This window comes from Mytilus trossulus, chromosome 10, assembly GCF_036588685.1.
Source record: "Mytilus trossulus isolate FHL-02 chromosome 10, PNRI_Mtr1.1.1.hap1, whole genome shotgun sequence".
NCBI lineage: Eukaryota > Metazoa > Mollusca > Bivalvia > Mytilida > Mytilidae > Mytilus > Mytilus trossulus.
This window is the reverse complement of record NC_086382.1, coordinates 26223655-26242688: the sequence shown is the minus strand read 5'-3', so window position 1 is coordinate 26242688 and position 19034 is coordinate 26223655.

Below are 19034 nucleotides of genomic sequence, written 5' to 3'. Positions count from 1 at the left end.
CAGTAGTGGATATTTGAACTGGATTTTTCTTCCGCTAATTGAAAAACATCATCTCGAGTGAACGCGGCTGATATTTAACAAAATTTTGACAAAAATCATTGTGGCAATTTTATGTGACGGCGACTATAGTAAACTACATATTTTTGCCAGCAATTGAACCATTCCAAATATAATATGGATTATTACGGAAGCCGATAAGGGCCATTAAAAAAAAAAATTATGACGTAAATACGACAAAGCATGTAGTTATTTCGACATAACATGTCGTTATTACGACATCGCTATGTCGTAATTTCGACATAACATGTCGTTATAACGACATCGCTATGTCGTAATTTCGACATATCATGTCGTAATAACGACATCACTATACGACATCGCTATGTCGTAAAAACGACATCGATATATAAAAAAGAATATGTATTATGATTGCCAAGAGACTAAATGACACAGAAATTAACAACTATACGTCATCATAATGCCCCCAATAATTATAAAAGCCCCCGCATAGTCAGCTATAAAAGAGGGAGGAAAGATACAAGAGGGAGAGTCCCCGAAATGCTGTGTTGCAGACAGTGTTATTATTTAATTATTAGCTCCCTTGGAAAAACTCCAAATTTCATATTTAATGCATTTTATTGTTAAATAATTTACATGAAGCTTAATAAGTATATATTTGTTAATTGCATAGCTTTTGCTATTTGGATTCATTGGTTAAAGATATGTATTTATATTGTAAAGTTTAATATTTGCATCGTCGCTAAATCTTTGGATACCTTCTTTGGATACCTTCAGTGAGAAACTTATATATGTTATAAAAAAAACAATTGAGGGTAGTATATAAATGGTGGTCGAATGGCTGTACATATAGAAAGTATAGATACTAAAAACTGTGCAGATAGAAACTAAAGATAAAAAAACTGTACAGATAGAAAAATATATGATACTAGCTTGCCAGCTAAGCATCCCATCTCACTCAAAATAAGCGCATACTACAGGGCTTCTTGTAATAAGGGTGAATTGAAATATCAATTGCTCTAATGTTACTTTTAAACGTTGGGCACGATGTTCCTACAACAGGTTACACTTAAAATGCGGCGTCGAAGAGGGTCTTTGACTTCGATTAATTTTTGCAAGTTTTATTCGTTTTTTTTATATTGTTGGTTGATTCTGGTTCTGTTCGTTTTGTGATGTCATTTTATCAAAAATTACCTCGAGTTGTGGAAATCGATATAATAATGTTTATCCTTTAAGTTATTTTAACTGAAAATGCAGTACTGTCGCAAGTAATGTAGGAAGGAAAGATGGGACGGCAGTACATGTATACGGTTTTCATATTTTTTTTTATCATAGGATGTTTAACTTTCAAGTTGCATATCATCTGTCATTGTAAAATTTCTATATCTTAATTCATCCCCAATACAAATATATCTGACACTCTGCAAGTAAATCGAACATTTTTACTCTTGGTTAAATTTGAATATAATTGTATTTTCCCTGGCACATAAGAAGTCGAAATACACCCCTTTGACTTGAGAATTATTTCCCAAGTCATCTTCAGATATATACATTTTAAAATATAGTAATCTACTCCTGGATCGTCCGCGAAAACGGCAAATAAAAATATAATCCCGTTTTTTTTTAATTCGATGAAACGGGTTTCGTCGCTGTTTAGGATTCGTCTTTCGATTACCTCAATTTCATGCACAAGTTTATATTTACGAAAAGTTCCGGCTTTGCTAGTACAGGAATTACTTTCATCGCGAAATAGCAGAACAAATCGCGAAGTAAAACATTCCGTGAACTGGTATTAAGTGTTTTGATATTGGTGATTACACTTAACTGAAGTGACGACTTTAAATGATCTATTTCGGAGTACTTCCGTAACATAAATTTCAATTTATTTTATATAATGGGATTTTTCCCCCATTTCCAAATTCTTTTAAATAAATCGTTAAAAGCTATACAATTAATAAAAATTGCAAAATTTAACCTGTGTCGAACCTATTTCCCCGGGCGGAGTCTATAGCAACATGCACTATTCTTTTTTTCGGCAGCAATCATCAACATCTTTTTCCAAATTTCATAACACGATTTGTTTTAATTATCATAAACATTTAATTGAAACTTTAGCACATTTAACGTCGGAAATTAGCGTCTTAAGGATTTTAGACGTTTTCAGACGTTTGTAAAAATTGGCTACTGTTTTGTTATGTATGGAAGCATTTATTCCTTTAAGACCCAAATATGTAGTTAATAAGGAAAGAATCTTGGCATTTTTACTCTTCGTATATCTAACTTTTGTTTTGATCAATTATAAAAAATACGTGTTAACTGCTTTGAAAAATGAAATATCAACTTGGACAAAATGGCTACCGTTTGAAAAACGACTGTGTAGAGAAGATTTTATTGAATCAGCAATATTTGAACTCACATGAGGCAAATATTTGTACTTTTGTTAGATATTATTATTGTCTTACTATTTTTATTCATGTTCTGCTATAATATGCAGTCGAGTCAAATGAAATTTGGTTAAATAACGGCTTTAATGCCACAAAGAACCGACACATGTCGTTGTTCCTGTCAAGAATCAAGAAGATCAAGAGAATAAGAAATAGGATCACTATACATAAGGGTTAAAACAGTTTTTCATAAATGTAACGTTGGACGGGGACATCCGTTTTTTTTTCACATAGCTTTCTTATTTTAATCCTCAAATATACTAGATATTACTTAGTATATGATCAAAAGCTGTAAAAACATAATTCAAAACATATATTGATTTTGTTTTAATATTGGTTCGTTTTTTCTAACATTTTTATTTTTGTTTTGCGGATGAAATTTCGAAGATTCTGTTTTAAATCCTAGGGGTTGTAGGAACATCGCGCGTGCCCAACGTTTGAAAGTAGAAATAGGGCAATCAATACTTCAATACACCCTTATACCAAGAATCCATGTAGTTTGCGCTTATTTAAAGGGAGATGGAAAGCTTGGCTTGACTTGGTTGAATTAATTCAGTCCTCTAATATTTCCACATTTCATTCTTCCATCATATGTGACTGCATAGCTATTCTACGACCGGTAACTTGATAATCTAAACGACTTTATCTGGCTGTATAGCCAGAGTACGATGGGCAATGTTAACCTGAGTTGGTATCTATAACATATATAAGTTTCTAACTGATAGTATCCAAAGAAGGTAACCAAAGATTTTGCGACGATGCAAATATTAAACTTTACAATATAAATAAATATCTTTAACCAATGAATTAAAACAGCAAAAGCTATGCAATTAACAAATATATATTTATTAAGCTTCATGTAAATTATTTAACAATATAATACATTAAATATGAAATTTGGAGTTTTACCAAGGGAGCTAATAATTGAATAATAACACTGTCTGCAACACAGCATTTCGGGGACTCTCCCTCTGGTACCTTTCCTTCCTCTTTTATAGCTGACAATGCGGTGGCTTTTATAATTATCGGGGACGTTATGATGACGTCTAATGGTTAATTTCTGTGTCATTAAGCTCTTAGCAATCATAATACATATTCTTTTAAATATAGCGATGTCGTTATTACGACATGATATGTCGAAATTACGACATAGCGATGTCGTTATAACGACATGTTATGTCGAAATTACGACATAACGATGTCGTAATAACGACATGTTATGTCGAAATTACGACATGCTTTGTCGTAATAACGACATAAAAATTTTTTTTTGAATGGCCCTTATCGGCTTCCGTAGATTATGGATTGTATCATTTTTGTTCAATATATTAAGTAGAGATACAGTTGTGAATTTTCAATTAAAAAAAAAAAGAAAACAGTATTCACATGATTCACTATGTATCTGTTAAAATCATTCCATTGATGAAAACCCACAATTTGTTCTAAAACATACTGTCCTTAAATTATCCACGTCATGTATTCATTATAAAAATATGTGTATTACCAAAGAAAATAGAATATGCACACGTACCAAATGTGTAATTTGAATCCAAAACCGACCAAAATAAACTGATGACGTCTGTAATGTATTTCTACATTAAATTTAATTTCCTCATTTTGAGTGAATTAAACGCTTTATTAGCTATCTGAAGTATAGACAAAAAGTGAAGCTGCTTCTATGAGCATTATTATAATTATAAATTATAATGCTCTATAAATCGATTTTTAATCAAGGTAATGCTTATTTTCTAGGAGACATTGTAATTAACCATAACTTACTACACCGTTTATTATAAATAGATAAACTGTAACCTACTTTACAAGATATTGATCTGTAGGTGGAGGTACCTTAGCACCAACCCATTCATTTGAGGTTACGCTATCTGGTATTCTGCTCAGGTAGTCTCCTAATTTCCTAGAGGTAATATTCGAATATTCCAACACTAGCTGTTTGCCTTCTTCTTTGAAAATCCGTACTGTGAGCTAAAAAAAAAACCACCCAAAAAACAGTAAATGGCTATGACAGTGTAGGTCAGAGACATTAATAAGTCTACAAATTTAAATCAGTAAAACAATAAGATGGCGTAATTCCAATTGGAATAATGTGATTTAAGTTTCATGTTGCGTTTTCATTTTCATTTTATTTATCTAAAGTTATTATTCAAATAACATTTATATTTGCAATAAGTCCATTAGAATGTGTTTGGTATAATATACAGTCAAACATCGTACTATGCCCAAAGCTACTTTAAAATTTGTAATGATATGTGTTTACTCTCGCAAGAAGGTCAACGACTTAAAACCATTTTTCCACAATTATATTTTGAACATTTTACAAAATATGTTCTAGCTTGTTCTTATTTGTTAAAAACATTTCAAAATTACAACAAACACATTATTACGTTCATTCTTTTTATTCTGAAATCGACCGCATTAGTTAAACCGAATGAATTAAACAGCACACGTCTATATTAAAATTGGTCTATTATTTATATGTTTACTGACAACAATATTGCCTTAACTTGACACATACTAACAATTTGAAAATATCAATTTATATATCCTAGACTTTTATTTTTTTTCAATGCTACTGGAAACATCTTACTGTTTATTTGTGAACACATATAATATAATTTCTAACTGTCAACAAGTAATAGATTACAAAATGTTATTGAGAGATTAACACAGTAAAGAACGATCATTTGTAGACGAAACGCACGTCTGGCGTAAAAAAAAAATTCAATCCTGGTATCTATGACGAGTTTATTTTGATAAAATCATTGAGTTAGTAGCAATATTTGATATTAAAATTTCCGGAGCAATTGAGCTCGAATAAGTTTATAAATAAATTGTTTTGAAGTTATTTATAACGGTCGTAAGACTTCTACGTAGTATCGTCCTGAACATGCATGAAATATTTGCCATTGGACGTTAGGCAACCAATAATCAATCAATCTACATAGTAATTTGTGTATTAGGTGGGGTTTTGTTTTTACTATTTTTTATTAATTTTGTCTTTATACGACTTTAAACTTATCCTGTACAGTTTAGGTTTTTGTTTTATCATTTTTCAAGTTTCCAGATTATATTCAATAATCCCTTTTTCAATATCGCACCCCATAAAAAAATTAACACCAATTCAGCATTATATAGAAATAGTGGTTTTCGAACATGGTAATAAATAAAGAACTTGTTAGCATATCCTTAATTAAGATTAAGATGATAACACAATGTTAACTGCTGTACCCCTGTTTTAGATATTTTACCTATTGTTTTTGGTTTTATTTCTTCGCATCGTTGTCAAAATAAGGGAATTTGATGCGACTGTCATAGAAGTGAGAGGTTTAGCTAGCTATAAAACCAGGTTCAATCCACTATTTTCTACATAAGAAAATGCCTTTACCAAGTCAGGAATATGACATTCGTTTGATGTGTTTGAGCTTTTGATTTTACTTTTTACATCATACCTTTTCTATACAATCCAGGTCGACATTGTCAATGTAGTCATTCCTGTATGCTTCGTGCTTACCCCATTCACCACAGTATACATTTTTAAGATTCCATAACTCTAGCACTTTAATTCCATCGTGGTGATGTACAAACATTACATTTATGTCTTGTGCTAAAAAATATAAACATTAATTAAAAATATTTGAGAATGTTGTTGCATTGATTTTTGGTGATTAACACTATTCATCTATATCAAGGATACGGCGATTGAGCATTTTTAATTGGTAAAAATAGCCGGAATACACGTATAGAACCACCGACCTAAGACAGGAGAACTGGCAAACTGTCAATCTTTCTCAACTATGAACGAAGTTGATCGCACCCGACCAAAGTTTGATTTGAACTCACAACCCTAGTGTTGAATAGTTATGGGTCATAGGGCATGTTGTAGTAACAAAACAAGTGAATTAATGGTAGTGTGATCGCTTAATCATGAATTATATATATATCTATATATCTTAATCTATACAAGATTTGAGGAAAAGTGTAACATATTGATTGCTGTTGCAAAAAATATGTTTGTAGCTACAACTACATGAAGTTGGAATAAAAGTTTATCACATTTATAGATCTTCGATTTATTGTATGAATTTCTATAAATTAATTTGTATGATTTCAAGATAAATATGGTTTTGATTTGCTTTTAAATCTTTTTTCGTCTCTCTCAATGATTTGAAATGTGACGTTTTCAAAATCATGTCCTGCTCTTAAAAGGTGTCTTGTAATTGGGCAGTTCATTTCTTTTGTATAAAATGACCGATGGTTGTTTAGTCGAATGTTTAATGGTGTTTCTGTTTCACCAACATGTTGTAATTTGCAAGTTCCACACGTTAGAACATAAATGCAATTTTGCGTTTTGCAATTTGATGTTATAAATATGTTGTATTTTTTCTTTGTGACTGTGCTGACGAATTGGGTTTCGATGTTGGCGACTTTGCAGCACTTGCAATTGCCCCTTCCGCATGGTTTATAACCTCCGATTGTTGATATCTCCTGTTTAGATACTTTGGATGTTACTAGAATATCTTTGAGGTTTTTGGGTCTGCGGTAAATCATAACGGGAGGTGATGGAAAAATATCTTTTAAGGAAGGATAATTTTCAAAAAGACGCTAGTGTTTGTGGACAATTGATGAAAGATTTGTCAGGTGAGGATGAAAGCTAACAACAAACGGGATTTTATATGTCTGGGCCGTCTTTTCTTTGTATTCAAGTAGGTTTGTTCGGTCTTTTTCTTTTGCTTTACCGAAAGCTTTTAAAAAAATCTTCGAACTGTAAAGCCAGTACGGAAGCCGGAGAAACAAGCGATGACAGGAAAATGAGTGACTCATTCTATGTTTTTTTCATTTATGCCCTCTGGGGAAACTGTCATTTACTTTCTCATCCAAAATCTTTCCCGAGGGACTCTGTCGACCTTCGACCTACCCTCGTTGTGGTCTATGATTGTGATGGTAAGGTGTTTGATGTCAGCTTTTGCGTGCCCAGTTTATCTCAAATGATGACTTACGGGTAGGTCGGGCTTGCAAGTGTAGTCACTTCGATGACCATTCATGCGTTTGTTGAATGGCTGCTCTGTCTCCCCAACATACTGCATGCCACATCGACACTGAAGGAGGTATACAACATTCTGGGTTTTGCAAGTTACATTGCAAAATATAGTGTACACAGACCTAGTCGAGTGGCAAGTAAATGTTTGAGTATTTAGTATTTGTTGACAAGTCAGACAACGTCTGTTACCACATGACTTGCACCATCCTGCAATTGAACAGCTTTTATTTGAGGAGACGTCAGCTCTAACAAATAAGTCTTTCAGACTTGCTGGTCTCCGAAAAGCTAAGACAGGAGGATTGGGAAAGATCTTGGATAATTTAGGGTGTTTGGCAATAGTTTGCCAATTGGCACGGATCAAACGTGAAAGGTTAGTAATGGCTGGATTGTATGTTAGAACAAACGGGACTATTTTGCTGCGCCTCTTCCGTTTGTACTGTAAGATGTCATTGCGACTGTTATTGTTAACGCGCGCAAACCCCTTATCTATGTCCAATTTCTTATAGCCTCGTTTTGTCAAAAATCCGCGAAGTTCCTGTAACCGTTTCGTGACAGCCTCCTCATAGGAGCAAATCCGCTTTACTCTGAGAGCTTGACTGTACGGGATACTTTTTGTACAGTGTTTGGGGTGACAGCTTTGGGGAGAAAGGTACTGATATTTATCTGTGGGTTTACAGTAGAGGTCTGTTGATATGACACCGTCCTTTTAGATGTGGTTGTGTCTAAGAAATATATTTTAGAGTCGGAAATTTCATACGTAAATTTAATTGAATGTGGGCGTTGTTTGCATGTCTGATGAAATCATCCAGTTTTTGTTGGGATTCAATCCATTTCAAGTCAACATCATCAATGAAACGGAACCAAGACAGAGGTTTGGATAAATATGCTGCAATAATTTGTTTTTCTAATTTGCCCATGAAAATATTGGCGTAAGACGGTGCCATTTTCGTCCCCATCGCTGTCCCGTTTATTTGAAGGTAATGATCACCATTAAAGGTGAAATTGTTGCATTTCAGGACCAGAGTCAGCAGCTGGACTAAACATTCAGTAGTCGGTTCCAAAATGTTGTGCGAGTCCCATATTTCCCTACAAGATTGTATGCCGTCATCATGAGGTATGTTGGTATACAATGAGGTGACATCTAAAGTGACAAGGAGGGTTTCCGGAGGAAGAGGGTTCATGGATTCCATTTTACGAAGATAATCTGTATTGTCTTGAATGTGGGAAGGAAGATTCACTACATGAGATCTTAAATTAAAATCGACGAATTCCGAGATTTTCTCAGTCGGATGGCCGTTTGCGGAGACAATGGGTCTACCAGGGTTGTTATCCTTGTGTATTTTGGGAAGAAGCTACAATCGACCAGGCTTGGCATTCTCTGGTTTTAAATAACCAATTGTATCCTCATCTATGTGACCGTCATCGTACATGGTTTTTAACGCAGTGATAATTTTGGAGCTAAACTCGGAGGTAGGGTCATAGTCTAGCTTCTTATAAAATCTCTCATCAGAGAGCTGACGCACTGCTTCCGCGATGTAGTTAGCTTTGTCCATTATCACAACGGCACTGCCATTGTCTAATGGTTTTATCACAATATCATCTCGGTTTCTCAGCGATTGCATGGCTTTTTTCTCGTCAGAAGAGGTGTAATAAAATGACGAGTACTTGTTGCTAGCTAGATGAACAACATCCGATTTATTTTTGTCGATAACATCTTCCAGTGTAGCAGATTAACTAGGTTTTGGATTTCCATGAACTCTTCTTTTTAAAATGCGGAATAATGATTTCTTCCTCCGAGTCAGACGTGTCTGAGTCTTCCTCATTATCCACCTCTTTATTCTGTTACCAAATATATATATAGTATACATATGAAAAAAGGTTACATCCGGCCATCGAAAGCTTTCTTATATGTAGAGCCTAGGTGGTCCAGTGGTCTAGCGCGTCGGTCATTTTGGTGCCACGATATCTCAGTAGAACGAGTTCGAAGCCCGGCCAGAGACATTGTTGGGTGATTGTTTAGATGAGTTATATGTATACAGAATATAGTATTTCCAGCCTTGTATCACCATCACTGCTGGTGATGCGATGGATAAAATCGGTAGTTGAGCTGTCACTGGTTCAAACGTACTTATAAAATAATTATTTCTGTGACTGCATCCTTCATTTACTTGTATGATCCTTTATAATAGATAAAGGCTTTGTGTTTCTTACGGATAATTAATAAGGGGACAAATGCAAAAGGAACAGACAACAGTCATTGTTTACATAAATTAAATTGATAAAATTGGTATCCTAAAAGTCATATGAAACTTCAAATAAAAAAAATTGATGCATATGTTTTTATAACTAAATGGATAGTTTTTATTATAAAACTTATGTACATATATTTGTTTTCCTTAGAAAATTCAATAATTTGTCAAAATTTAGAAGAAATTTACTTTTTTATTGTTTACTTCCAATCAACAATACTCCGATATGTTTTCCGTAAGCAGTAAACTAATCGTGACTTTTCTCAAGTTTCAGATATTTATTTGACGATATTACGATATGGACGCGTAAAAAGTAATAAAATCGTACACAGAGGACTAAGTTTATGATATATACATGCATTGGTTCAAGAATTGAATGAAAATTATTTTTCTTCAGTTACTCGTTTCATATGATTTTAAGATTGATAAGTACTTTTACAATTACCGTCAAATTTAACAATATATATTAAAAGTTTATAAAATGAAACCTTTGATTGTGCAAATTTTGAAATTGTTGACTTTTTCCGTAAACAGAATATATATATAAAAAGAAGGTGTGGTATGATTGCCAATGCAACAACTGTTCACAAAGGACCAAATTGACACAGAAATTAACAACTCCAGGTCACCGTACAGCCTTCAATAATGAGCAAAGCCTATACCGCATAGTCACTCAGCTATGAAAGACCCCGAAATAACAATGTAAAAAATTCAAACGAGAAGACTAACGGCTTTATTTATATTGAACGAAAAACAAATATGTAACACTTTAACAAACGACAACCACTAAATTACAGGCTCCTGACTTGGGACAGACACATATATACATAATTGCGGGGTTAAACATATAAGCGGGATCTCAACCCTCTCCTAACTTGGGACAGTGGTATAACAGTACAACTTAAAAAACGGACTATAAAAATCAGTTGGAAGAGGCTAAACTCATCAGATGGATAAAAATACATGTCGACGTGGACGGGTACTTGTATAAAAACAAAAAGACACTAGGAACAGATCTGAGAGTACTCGCAGTTAATTGACAGCTAGTTCAAAGCTACTAGCAACTAATAAAAATATCATGTATCTTAGACTAAATATCAATCCGTACACATCCAACATCCTATGGATTTAATGTAAAGACGTCATAAACAGTCAGTGAAAAACAAGACATTGTGCAACACCAAGATACAGGTATCGACAGATTGTAGATTCATGAATGTGTATACGTATATAACATACTAGTAATATTTAGTTTGCTTTTAATTTACTGATAACAAAATCAATATTTATACCAATAAAAACAATATTCAATGATCTTATTACAGTGTTCAATTGGTAACCTTTTAGCATTTAGAATAAGTTTATTTAAAGGACCGATAAGTTTACCAGGATTATTTCTAAATTTCCGGACACGGTCAACAACATTTCTGTAAAAATGAGGATAGTCTTGTTGAAAGTTATAAATATATTAACAAATTAATCTACTTTTACTTCTGTATTAAAACTGTCACTGGTACCAAACAAATTATTCATAGCGGAAAAGGCTGAAAAATCGAATTGAAATAACTTATAACACATTAAGGCACGGCTTTCACGTTTCATCCCCGAGGGTATCACCAGCCCAGTAGTCAGCACTTCGGTGTTGACATGAATATCAATTATGTGGTCATGTTTATAAATTTCCTGTTTACAAAACCTCGAATTTTTCGAAAAACTAAAGATTTTCTTATTCCAGGAATAGATTACCTTAGCCGTATTTGGCACAAATTTTTGGAATTTTGGATCCTCAATGCTCTTCAACTTCGTACTTGTTTGGCTTTATACATATTTTGATATGAGCGTCACTGATGAGTCTTATGTAGACGAAACGCGCGTCTGGCGTACTAAATTATAATCCTGGTACCTTTGATAACTATTTACACCACTGGGTCGATGCCACTGCTGGTGGACGTTTCGTCCCCGAGGGTATCACCAGCCCAGTAGTCAGCACTTCGGTGTTGACATAAATATCAATCATGTGGTCATTTTTATAAATTTCCTGTTTACAAAACTTTGAATTTTTCGAAAAACTAAGGATTTTATTATCCCAGGAATGGATTACCTTAGCCGTATTCGGCGCAACTTTTTGGAATTTTGGATCCTCAATGCTCTTCAACTTTGTACATGTTTGGCTTTATAAATATTTTGATATGAGCGTCACTGGTGAGTCTTCTGTAGACGAAACGCCCGTCTTGCGTACTAAATTAGAATCCTGGTACCTTTGATAACTATTAAGTATTTTGTTTTGTAAATATCGTGCAACTCATTCCTCATCAAACCCTCTTATTAGGATATTGCTGTTACCAGCAAATAACTCCATTTCCAGGAATTAAATGTACACAAAACAGTAGTTCTAGGACTATTGCATTTTGTCTCAACAATAGACAGTTTGTCTAGCTCTTTATTGTTCACCCCTTAAAAAGTTGTGAATGAATTGAACAGTGATTTAAAAGAAACAGCAACTTTAAACTGGGGCGTAGAAATAATTATACACATGAGGGGTGTGGATCATCTCCCGCCTGAATCCCGATTCCTTCACCCTGGGTCACGGTTCCCTCACTCCGGAATATTCAGGACACTCCGTTTCAAATTTATAAAATAAACTTACCAATAACAGAACAAAAATACTGTACCACTAGAAAACATGCCAACAAACACATCTTCGTTCACTTTTAAAAACTCATTACATCTAAATTCAAACTAATTTTCCTGTTTTAAATTTTCCTATTTTGTGATCAATTAGACATTTATACTTTTATTAAATATTGCCACGTCAAAAATTGAAATTGTACACATGGGAATTGCTAAATAAAGTTTTGAATATCGATAGTTTTGCTAATGTAAAGTCATTATAAATTCCATCGTCGTTTTCAGTTGTTATATTGTTCTTTTCAGATATTTAGATAACTGCTCTGTAACTATAAAATTGTTGTTTAAATGTGTTATTCGGGAAAAGGGGTATATCTTCTTTTTTTTTTTTTTTTTTTTTTTTTTTTTTTTATCAAAGACATGATTTGAGACTGTTACAAAACCAATAATGTTGTCTATGTTTGAATCTGGTTGTATTTTAGTGATTTGGCTCATGTTTAATTTGAGATATTTGTCAATCTCTGATTGATTTATAGACATATTTGCTAGACCCGGGGTAAGTTAGAACTTGCGTTATTATATATTAAATACTTGTCTATTGTTAGGTTGACTAAAGTTCAATTGACAATATTAGCAATACTGAAGTATTATGTATAAGATTTGCATTTAGAAATAGTTTCTCCTCATGGTATTTAAAACCTATTGGAAATCCGAAAGCAACCAAAGAGCAGAACAGTAGATACAGAATAATCATTAAAGAACCCCTGAACCGACATTGAAATATTTTGAAGAATAATTATTCACGGAGGGGGTTTGATAGAAACCATGATTACTTAAATATGCCTCATATCTTGACTTGCATCTAGTAATTGACGATGAGGGTCGGCTGAAAACAAAACTTTACGACAAAAGTGGTTATTTCAGCTTCCAATTTATGAACTTTTCATTTCTGGTAGCAACATTCCAGCAGCGCCTGCTTACGGATTATATTTCTTCCAATTGATACGATATTCCCGGGCTTGCATTTTCTACCATGATTTCCTTGATAGAGGATTGCTGCTGACAAGGAAGCTATTAAACCAAAAGTTCTAAATGGTGAAGTTAAAATCATCCCTTCGTAAATTTTACGGACAGTATCACAGGTTGGTTGACCTTTATGGAATAAACGTTTCACAGATGATATCGGATATGTTCCTTATGTCGTAACTACCATCCACTTCCTTTTTCACCACGAATGTGACCTACCGAATTAAACTATTTGCCGGTTTTGTAATAGCATGAGCAACTCGACGGGTGCCACATATAGAGCAGAATCAGTTTACCCTTCCGAAACACCTGAGATCACCCCCATATTTTGGTGGGCTTCGGTTTGCTTAGTCTTCAGTTTTCTATGTTATGTCTTGTGTACTATTTATTGTCTGTTGGTCTTTTTATTTATAGCCATGGCGTTGTCAGTTTATTTTCGATCTATGAGTTTGACCCTCCCTCTGGTATGTCCTGATATTCACTATCAGTTATATCAAAATTAAGCAATTTCAGTAGTTTGTATATCTTTTGCAACCTCTCTTGCTTTAAAATAAACCGGATACAAGGTGTTTCCATCAATGTTTGATGTTTCAGTGGTCACTGGTCAAGATATAATTAATTTTTGTTCATAATTATTTTATAGATTTGTTATCTAAAATTAATTTTCCCTTTTCTTAATTAATGCGTTGTTGTTGTTTTTTAATGTTATTCCATTACCTTGATCAAGGAGATGCGTTTCAATTATCCCATTGAAGAAAATTCCTGTATCTCTAAAAAAAAAAACGGTGCTAATTTAATTTTCCAAACAGAGTTAAACACTTAAATTTCAATGTTGTGGCAACAGACTTCCAAAAAACGGTTTCAGTAAAGTTTAGTTTAAAATTACCAAATCTTTTCCCAATTCCAACACTTAGCTATGAATTACACTCAAGTTAGCTATTTGTATTGATTTAGTGAAAAATAAACTATATTTCATATTTGAATGTTCCAAACTCAATCAAAGTAGAATACATATACATGTATAAATGCAGTAATTTGTTGTTGATTGAATTCGGACATCGATTAGAGACGGCAATGAGCGATCGGACGTAGTTTCGGCAATACAATAGAGGGTCACAATATTGGACAATGATTTGAGAATGTGACGTCAGATTTAAACATCGATTTGAGGAACGGACGTCGATTCGAGACATGATGTCGTTCTGAGTCTTAAATATGTAATGAAACATCGGTAGAAATAAAAAAAAAAAACACCATTTACTCTGTACAATTAACCATTTACATTTAAATGTTATTTACACATTTTTATCTACCCCGGGCGAATTAGAACTAGTCTATTTTTCATTTAATAAACGTTCTAAAAACAAATTTTGCAATACTTTAGTATGATATATAAGATTTGTATTTAAAAAATATTGTTTCCCCAGGGTTTTTTGAAACAAAGTGGACTTCCGAAAAAGAAAAAAGCGGAATGATCAACACATAACAATAATTAGAGAACCCCTGAAATGATATCGGGCTATGATGAAGAATTGCTATGCCTGGAAGGGGTTTAGTAGGAACAAGTAAAAGATAATTAGATTTTTTCTAATCCATGTAATAACTTACATATTGTAAAATAATTATTATTGAACAACGGTTTACTACTGTTGACCTTGATAAATGTTTGAGGAAATAAGTTTTCATCATTGCAATGCAGAAAACGCACTTGTGTTGCTTACAGTGCTCCATAAATTGGTCGAAACAAATTAAACTAAAAGACGCATTTAACACTTTGTGTCAGTTCATTAAAGTCGGTAAGCAAATTTTTGAATTATTCCTGTTGTTTTTGCAACAATATTTTAACGTTAGAATAACTAGAGTGTCAGTATCGGACTCTAGTGTATTGAAATAATTAAAGACTTTTAAAATAATATAAAACAAAATTTCAAACTATAAATAATTAACACATAATTTGTGCATCACAGATTTTAAGTACAAGTTTCAATTCTATCATATTTTGATTGTTAGAGATTGATATTCCAAATTATTATATTCATTTAAAAATTATTTTTTTACTTTTAGAGATTGGTTGTTCACTATAATTAAATACAGAGTACACAGTTTAAACTTACATTATGAAGTATATTCACAGTTCATATACAATACCATGCAACTCCGTCAGATTTGAATATTTTTCGCTTCTTATTTATTGTTATTAGCACTGTCAAATGGCTATGACGCGAACATTACCTATTACTCAAAGTATAATAATTTTCTAATATAGAGAAAATAAACATTTGTCATCAACCCATGTTTTGTGAAATAATGCACTGATATAGAAATAGAGTCAAAGTAAACACCCTGTGGGAATTACTAGAACCCAAAAAGGAGCGTTACTGGGTGTCCTATTATTCATGAATAGACCATGGCATGCAAATCTACATTTACCCACTTGTCGCATTCGTGGATAGTACACACTCGATAATTTTACAGATTCGACGACTACTCCAGTATCTAAAGATCTTAGTTTTCATTGACAAGCCTCTAATCATAAAATTGAAAAAGGAAATGGGGAATTTGTCAAAGCGACAACAACCCGACCATAGAGCAAACAACAGCCGAAGGCCACGAATGGGTCTTCAATGTAGTTAGAAACTCCCGCACCCGTAGGAGTCCTTCAGCTGGCCCCTTAAGAAATATGTATACTAGTACAGTGATAATGAACGTTATACTAAACTCCGAATTATACACAAGAAACTAAAATTAAAAATCATACAAGACTAACAAAGGCCAGAGGCTCCTGACTTGGGACAGGCGCAAAATTGCGGCGGGGTTAAACATGCTTATGAGATCTCAACCCTCCCCATATACCTCTAGCCAATGTAGAAAGGTAAACGAATAACAATACGCACATTAAAATACAGTTCAAAAGAAGTCCGAGTCCGATGTGAGAAGATGCAACAAAAGAAAATAAATAAAATTACAATAATACATAAATAACAACAGACTACTAGCAGTTAACTGACATGCCAGCTCCAGACCTCAATTAATCTGATTAAAAGATTATGTTTTCATCATATGAATATCAGACACAATCCCTCCTGTTAGGGGTTAAGTATCATACTATCATAAAATATATGAGAAGAACATAACCCGTGTCATGCCAACAACTGTTTTTTTTAAATAAATGTGTTTAGTTCCGATGCAAAGACCCTATAAGTGAATAAGTTGACACTTACATATGGTATCGGTTAACAATTCATAAAACTGACCGTAATACGTGTGAGTCGCTTACAGTCGTTCTTCTCAATAATTCTGTTTAACCTGCAGATTTTGTTTACTATTAATATGTAAGAAGTGAGACGTGGTGAAGTGGTTGTTGCATCGGACTACTAACACAAAGGTTCATGGGAGAAAAATTTACGGGCTAAATTTTCGGCTATTCTTTGACACAATTTGCGTTTATGGTCTTTAGAAACGATGATAGTCCGTCGGAAGGGGACGATAAATGGCATGTTAAGAGAGAACCATATCTCTTTTGCACGTAAAAGACATCCTTGTAGATTTCGAAAAAAACCAGGCTAATGCCGCTACAGGACAGCACTCGCACCCGCAAAGTGGAAAGGGATTGATATACATTGCAATAACTTGTTTCCCAATCCACTATAAATAGATATGTTTAAACTATGTACTAAGTGGTTTAACTTTTAATTGTTAATTCTTGCAGTGAACCAAATAATTTATATTTTTCTTCTGAAATTTTGTTATGTTAGGAACTAATGTCTACTAATAGCGATTGAAAACATTTCAATAATTGTTCACTTGAAACCGTTTATTGAAATAAAATCCGACTTATTTTTCTTTTTACATGAATTTGTTCACATGGTGTAAGTTTTTAAGTTAAACTAATTTCAAAACACTCCTTAATGATACAAGGCTTACATGTATAAAAGTGAGGCGAAACATCCCACGAAAATATTAAGACTCATAAGACTAAAATCAACTTGCAACATCTTGGTTGAAAAAGAAACAGAAAAACAGAAAACTAAAGTTCGCAAATCACAACATAACAGCAAAAACTGAGTAACACGACCGAACCAAAACTTGTTTTGAGTGCTCTGGGAGGATAAGCAGATCCAGCTCCACATTGGCACGATTTATCTACATTTAAATTAGACATGGACAATGAAATGAGTATTTGTGATATTTGAAAAAATATCTTTGAACAAAAAATATTACCAACCATCATATACCTAGACATTAAGCTATTGAAAAAAATATATTCACAGTTTTGAAAAAAGGCTATTCATCTATATCAGTGTTATAATCCTACAGTGACGAAGGTGACAACTATTTTTTTATGGCACTAAAAGATAGTTATATTTGGTAGACAAGTGTCCGGTGTCTAAATGCACGAATAGCATATCAAGTTTTATTCGTCCCGTCTCCTTGGTTCAATGATTATATTCTTTTATATTTTCATTAGTTTCTCATTTTGTCAATATTTTATATTCATATAATCATTTTACGGTGTACAAACTTAAACAAAAACAACAGGAAAAATCATCAAACATGACAAAGGCTGATTTTCTAGTAAATCGAACGTACTAAAATTTTTCTATAAACTCGGAACGTTCAGACGTTGTCATTGTTTTTTAGGAAATGCATTAAGCGTCAAGTATCAGCATTCCCCGAAAAATCGTGTACACTCTTTGATGTACTGTTTGTCCATATGGGCATTTTCTGTGCAATATTTTCGTCGAACACAGCGTTCCTTTGTGATTTGGGTCTTGATATAACCCTGTGGTTTATCATTTGTTTGGTTTAATTTAGTTGATTAACATCATGCGTATATTCTGTATCGTAGTAGCACGACCATTTTCAAATAAATAACATTGTACCTACTATATTAAACTTAGAAAAAGAAAATTAACTATTGAAAATCTAGAAAAAAAGTACCTTTTAGAAATTGTGAAAAAAGAAACATTAGGAGGTTTGTTTTTAATTGATGACAACAATTTCAAGCAGTAAATTGTCTAATTCAGAAATTAATAAAAGAAAATAAACATACAATTTTCATCTAAATAATAAAATTATCATAGTATTTCTTCTGATGTAAATATAGATTATCTCGTTCATATCCATAGATATGGATATTCAAACACCCAGAAGTATCCAAGTACGCCGTGAGGCAAGCCGAAGGTTTCATTGAGAAGTACTGAATGTTTTTTGAATATCCATATGTACTGATAGAAACGTATATAACGAAATTATCCACGATCGTAGTCAGAATCTGTCGATTTTTAGAGAAATTTTACGGCAAAGTGAAACATGATGGCAACGGGTTTTTTTTCTTCATTATTTTAAAAAAGTTTTAATTAAATTGGTGAATTTGACATTTTTCGTCCAAACTTTTGCAATCTAAAAATATTGCAAATTTTAAATTCATAGTACTTATATCAAACTTTTTTTTCTCTATCAGGTACATTTATTTTAGCAAAACAAAATGTTACAATGAACCTTTACATAAATACCGTAATCATCACTTGTAGTTGAATAATTATTCGTTTTAGCAATACAAATAAAAGTTATATAAAAAGTATTCAAATGTTTCGCAACATTACACGATTT